The sequence below is a fragment of the Octodon degus genome, unplaced genomic scaffold (assembly GCF_000260255.1).
Source record: "Octodon degus isolate 3935 unplaced genomic scaffold, OctDeg1.0 scaffold00324, whole genome shotgun sequence".
Lineage (NCBI taxonomy): Eukaryota > Metazoa > Chordata > Mammalia > Rodentia > Octodontidae > Octodon > Octodon degus.
In genome coordinates this window covers 475,589-482,352 of record NW_004524900.1, presented here as the reverse complement: position 1 = coordinate 482,352, position 6,764 = coordinate 475,589, and the positions used below count along the sequence as shown (strand labels likewise).

Genomic DNA, 6,764 nt, shown 5'->3' with positions numbered 1-6,764 from the left:
TAGTGGTCACCATCATCTTGCTTGTTACACTCCTGCCCTTAATTGCCCATCTGATTCTTATTAATTGTTGACCTCAGGCTCCTGTCTATCCCAACAAGACAGTCATTTGACTCCAAATTGAACCCATTGCCTCTCTAGATGCCTGCTGTCTTCTTTCTCACTTGCCCATCTATCATTTAGAATATTCCCCTCACAAAGAGGTGTCTCTCATTGATGTTAAGAGTGAAATGGGGTATAACCAGTTGTTATGGCTTGTCTCTTAATGCTCCCCCAAAGCCTCGTGTACTTATAGATGGGGTATTTTAGAGAAGACTAGATCTAGGATATGTGATGCTTAGATTAAGGGTATGTGATAACTAAATGCATTTTGCGAAGTTCTGTATGTGGATAATGGAAGTCTCACCATGGGTGTGGTTTGTACCAATCAAAGGTATTGGTTTGTACCCTGGATGGAATATAAAGATATCAGAAGATACAGGTTTACTACTTGCTATTAGCTGCCTTCTGCTTACCATGTGATGAACTATTTCTCTTCTGTGATACCCTGCTGTGATGTGACCATGCCTTGGAGGCAGCCAACTATGGACTAAAACCTCTATAAGTTGTGAACTGAGATAAAGCTTTCCTCCTTTAACTTGAGTTGGATGCTGAATATTTTTGTCTCAGAAATGAGAAAAGTAAGATAGCAATCTAACTCCTTACTGCTATTCACAGTCAGGGACAACCTCCAGAAGGCCTATCTAAGGGTCTTCAATCAACGCCAGACATCACTATTAATTTTAGGTGGGTGCGGATGACTTTTGATTTGGAAGAGACAAAGCATATCAAACAATTAAATATGCAATTTCAAATTATAGTACTAAAAGAACAATAGCTCTAACAATCAGTACATGTTTCTACCAATATGATGTGCTAAAAGCCTCCTGTAAAGACATTTGCACAGAATCTCCAGACTAGACATATCATGTACTTGTTGGTGAAGTCCTTGAAGAGCCAATGAAACCTTTTCAGAATTATCAGGAATGCAAGCACAACACTTGGTATTAACAATGGCTCAGTTTCTTCCTGAACAGATGTTAAGATACTGAAAGCCATCCAATTCTGAAGAAGCACCTGTCTTATTTACTTAACTTCAATATTGAAAAGAGATAGTCTTTGTTGTGTGTCATTAAAAGTTCACTAAGTGTAGTTACTAGTGATTCTACATGTAAATGACACCCTCTAGTTCTAGAGAATCGATAAAAGTGGAGGCTAGCTTGTCATACCAGCAAAATACATGTCAGGACTGCTAGTGTAGGAGAATTAATAGATTAGCTAGTTGGATGCCATCTACAAGTTGGCTCTAAAGAGGGACTTAGAGAGAGAAGAAACTTTGTCAGTACTAGATCCTCAGGCTAGAACACTGGAAGCCCCAATTCCCAAGGCTGGGCTTCTGTTAGTTCTTGAAGAGTCTATTAAAATTTGCCCCACATAGTGATCTCTCACACTTAGGTAGCTTTCCTGGTCAGCAAAATGATCATTAGTTAAAAATATCCATCCACACAACACTGCTAAAGGCACAGACCTAGAGTTTGATGTGGATTTAAAAACAATGAAAGTGATACAGAATTTCAAAACAAGATGATAAGAAATTAACAATGGTTATTATGTTAATATTGTTGTCTTCAAAGTAGTCACTGAGATTATCAGATATGGGCATGGAGCATTGCTTAACCAATATAAGCACTAAGTATTCCTTTTGATGAACAGTGCATTTCTTATTCTAACTAAAGCTAGTTGAAGTAAAACAGAAGTTGAGTCTTCTGGGCCAGCTTTTAAAGATGTCTCTTTAGAGTTTTGTTCTTTGATTTGACTTTTCCTGATTAGAGTCTCCAAGCACAATGAAGATGACAAAGAATAGTGCTTCAGAGGTGCCCTGTGTAACTACAGGCTTGCAAGAGGGGCCATTGCCACTTGAACCTTTGAGAAGGCCAAACCTAGGAATGTTTTTTGAGACCTGAACTGTTACCATTTCCTGTGTCTATTCTGTCTGACAAAGGAAATCTTAAACCCAGTTGGTAAATGTGTCCATCTAGACCAAGTACTCAATCTCTTTATTCTTGGAACTATGAATGAAATCAAGTTACCAGTCTTTCCTAGGATAACTCCCATGTCTCTGCATCCCAGGGGAAACTGTGGTTCTATTAATAGGATTATTTTTTTGCCAGGATTTATAGAACTTGACCAACTATTGAATAGTTAGGGTGTCCCTTTCCCAGGAATAATTTTTGAGCCATGTGATAAGTTTTATCTTTTCTTAGGTCAAAAGTTTAGTGGAGGGATTTAATAACCTTCCACAGGTTGACAGTTGGAAAGAATAGCTTTCAATCCTCATTGGAGTCATCCTTACCCTTAGAATTAAGCCCATTTGATTTCTTGTTGAGTGTATCTGGGATGAAGGGACCAAGGAGAGAGCTTTTGTGCTACCTTTCTTGCGGCAGCATCTGTCACCAGCTGCCCTGGGATACCTCCTCCATTCCCTTCCCATGTCTCTTACAAGTGTTCAGCTGCCACCTCTTATGGCAGGTAGACAGATAACAGAAGTTCATCTATTTCTATGATATTTTGTAGAAGACCTATTGGCAATTAAATGGTTTATTTCCATATGGCTACATGGACATGTTGCACTATGAAGGAATGCTTTGAGTCAGTATAGTTGCTGAATGTACTCTTCACTGAGCTATAGGGCTCTTGTCAGGGCTGTGAGCTGTGCTAGCTGAGCACTTGTTCCAGGGCCAAGCAAGGGGCTTTCAAACATCTGCAGTTACTACAGCATATCCTGCCAGCCTGGCTCCATAGGTGAGCTGCCTATGAGGGAAGTGTCTAATAGATCTTCTCTTACAGCATGAGTGTGGAGAAATACTTATTTATAGTTGTGTTCTAAATTGCTATTCTCTTCTGGCACAAATTTGGCTGGATTTAAAGAGGACAAGGTCTTTATCTGAATGGGCAGTCCTTTGAAAATAAGAGCCTCATGTAATGGTGGTCAATCTATGACACACATGCTGAGCTAGCTATTTATTATCATTGAGAGACCTAAAATGTTCAGCATCACTGGGTAAGTTGGTTATCGGATAACCATAAACTTCTCTTAGAGGAGATGGGCCCAGCCCCATTATGATGGCAAATATAGCAAAATCCTTTCCCAGAGTTAACTTTGAAGCTTCTGGTAGTAAAAGAACCCCTGTTGAGTTGCAGGAGCAGTGGTGATGGAGGCACAGGAGGAGAAAGATGTGCAGGTTGCTGAGTGGTTGAAAAAAATATTTGGAGATCATCTGATTCCACAGTATGAGGTGAACTCAAAGACCACAGAAGTTTTATATCATATTGGAGAATGCAACAGGGCCCGAGACAGGGATGCTTGCCTGATAATGAAGTCTTTAAAACCGAAAGCAAGTGAATATGAATTAGAAGCCAAGCATCTTCAAGATTTCCTTATGGAGACTGTAAGTTTTTCCCCAGTCAATCTGTAAGTACTGGCTCCAAATATCTGAATGTTTTGGTTGACTATGTGGTGGCCCTTGAAATGAAGGATACTTTACTAGCAAGTTTTATTGCTGCACACAGCATGTGAGTGAGACTGCCTGTGGCCCTGGGGCCCCAGAACCCAGGTCCGCCCTGTGAGTGGAACTTCCTCCATCAGACAGGCCTGGTGTGGAACCCTGCAGCAGAACTCCCTGCAGAGAAGCTAGAGGCAAGACCCACACAGCTGATCCAGGAGCAGAACATCTTGCCAGAGTGGTACAGAGGGTTCACCTCCAAGGGCTGCAGCAGGAAGAAGTGAAGCACAGCAGCCAGACCCAAGCCACACCAACCTAGATGAGCTTGAACTTGGTAGATCTGGACCTGGTGCTAAGTTAATAACTGTATCAAAGCTCTACTCCAAAGGTCAAAGACAGTGCTATACAAAATGACAAAGAGAAGGAGCAAATCTGCATTCTCAGGCCCTGAGTCCACCCAGAACGAATGTAGGAGACAATGGCATAGAAGAAACTGGAAATTGCACACCTGAAATCTCTGAACTAATAGTGTCTGAACTGCAGAAAGGTATAGAGGCAATCAGATCAGAAATAATTTCTGAAGTAAAAAAAGAAAAGAAAACTGTAATGAAAGTAGCACTAAGTGCTTCTAAAGAAGATACTGATAAAAAATAGAGGAGAATAGAAAAATGATGGAATCCTTGAACGAGCAATATAGGAAAGAAATAGAATGTGTGAAGCAGATTCAAAATGCTATACAGGAAATTAAAACCTCAATCACAAGCTGGCAAAACCATTTGAGTGAAAGTGAAAATAGACTTTCACACCTTGAAGACACCATTGCAGCTAGTGAAAAGGTAAGAAAAGATCTCTTAAAAACAACCAGGACACAGGAAAAAATAATTCAACATCTGCAAGATGATGCAAAGATGGACAATGTAAGACTAATAGTTATCAATGAGAAAGGAGGAATCAATACAAATGATATAAAATAATATGGACAGAAATAATAGCAGAAAACTTATCAAATATTGGGAAACAATCTGACATTCAGGTAACCAAAGCATATAGAACTTCAAATAATATCAACTCAATTAAAACCACGCCCAGACATATAATAATCAAGATCCCAGAAATTCAGCATAGGAACTGAAAGCTGCTAGAGAAAGAAACAGATCACATTTGCAGGAAAACCCATCAGAATAATGGCAGATCTTTCTTCATAAACCATCAAGTCAAGAAGAGCATGGAGCAAAGTACTTCAAGTCTTGCAAGAAAACAAATTCCAACCCAGACTGATCTATCCTGCAAAACTCTCTTTCAAGTATAATAGAGGAGTGAAATACTTCCATGACAAAGAACAACTAAAGAATTTCATGATGACAAAGCCAACCCTATACAGATTACTTGAAGATATTCTAGAAAGGGATCAAAATGACCACAACTCCATGAATGAGAATGGAAAGAAGCCATCAAATAGGGCAAACAATTAAGCACAGGAGAAAAAGAGATATACAAAAGTGGTCTTTCAATTCTTCAGTATACAGCAGCAAAACATTTCCATCAGCACACTCTACAAATGGACTTCTCCTGCACCCTACGGGGCATGATTCTATCTGGGTCTACAGGGTGGATATCAAGGAAATAGCAGTAGCTCAGTCCCACAAGTGACACCTGGCCACCAGTAAGCATCATGGACACTGTCCATGTCCATGACATACTAAAACTTTGTATGATATCCTATCCCCAAACTATTAGAAGTGCTGGTCATGTAGTTGCCATTCCAGTATTTATGTTACTTTTTATTCTTAGTAATTCTTTATTATTATGAAAACATTTTTTAGTTGAAGTGTTTTGAAATCTTCAATTTTTAATTAATATTTAATTAATTTCCTGAATATTGTTTAATCTTAATTTTTGTTTTAAGATTTATACTGTATCTTTGACTTACAATCTACTTACAAGACATGGTATGATATTTTCTCCCAGTATTAGAGACTTTAAAAAGTATATTTCCAAAGGACTGGCCAAATAGCTCAGTGGATTAAATTGCTTTTTAACAGGTGTAGGGGCTGGGGGTTTGATCCCCGGGCCTGCTGTGCCAGCCCAACCACCGGGGCGCAGTGAGACAGCAATTGAGATTGGGCATGGTGGCGCACCTATAATCCCAGCTCTTGGGAGGCTGTAAACAGGTGGATCACTGAGTCCAATCTAGTAGTGAGACCCTGAACACCCTGTAGACTCTTCCTTAAAATACAAAAAAAAGTATATTTTCATTTTTCCATTGACTTTATATTACTTCTTCCTTGTTTTTTACACGTGCACACACACACACACACACACACACACGAAAATATATGTATCTAACCCAACATAAGATTGATACTGTTTTGTAGAAATCTTCAATGACCTTTTAAATGAGGTCATCTAATATATTTTATAGTCTTGTGTAGCTATTATTTTGAGAGCTTTGTTCTTTATCAAGGACCATACAGCAACTTCTTTTGCCTTCTGGATTATGTTCTTTGTATTTTCTGTATGCTACATCTGGAGGTAATAGAATATTTTGAGTTTGTCTAACTTGAAAATATTTTACTTTTAATTTTCAATATTATGTTTGCTAAGCATAAAATTCAATGAGGACAGAGTTTTTTCTTTCAGTCCTTTGAATTAATTAGTCTAGCGTCTTACATACTTGCTATTTTTTTCTAATATAGAATAAGACGCTATTTAGTTTTGTTCTTCCATAGCTAATTTTTTAATGTATATGCTTTAATTATTTTTTCTCTACAATTAGTTTTGGACAATTTCATTTTTGTGTATCTTGGTATGATTTTATTCAAATTTCTTGTGAAAAAGGTTCATTTTTCTTGGAAATGTGGTGCTATAATTTCAACTAAATTCAGAAATTTTAAATTTTAAATGTTTATTTCCTACCTCTTTCTACTTTAAAAGTTCTAATTATGTGAATATAAGTTTCTTAATTTTGGCATAGAGTGAACTATTATATAACTGATCTGTAAATTTTTTTCTTTTCATTTTTATCTTGTACAGTTTTTATTGTTATATTCATTTAAGTTTGTAAATAATTTGTTTACAATGTGCAATCTATTATTAATCTCATGCTATGTATTCATTTCAGAAATATTTCTCTAAAAATCACTCTGTATACATCTTATACCTTTCACATTTCAATATTTGTCTACAATTTTAATATGCTATGTAATTATTGATTTTCAATAAAGT

At 37.5% G+C, this 6,764-nt stretch overlaps 1 pseudogene; it reads left to right on the top strand.

Annotated features, from left to right (window-relative positions):
- The first annotated feature begins 3,248 nt into the window (after nucleotides 1-3,248).
- Nucleotides 3,249-6,764, top strand: part of LOC101571348 — a 4,130-nt pseudogene continuing 614 nt past the window's right edge.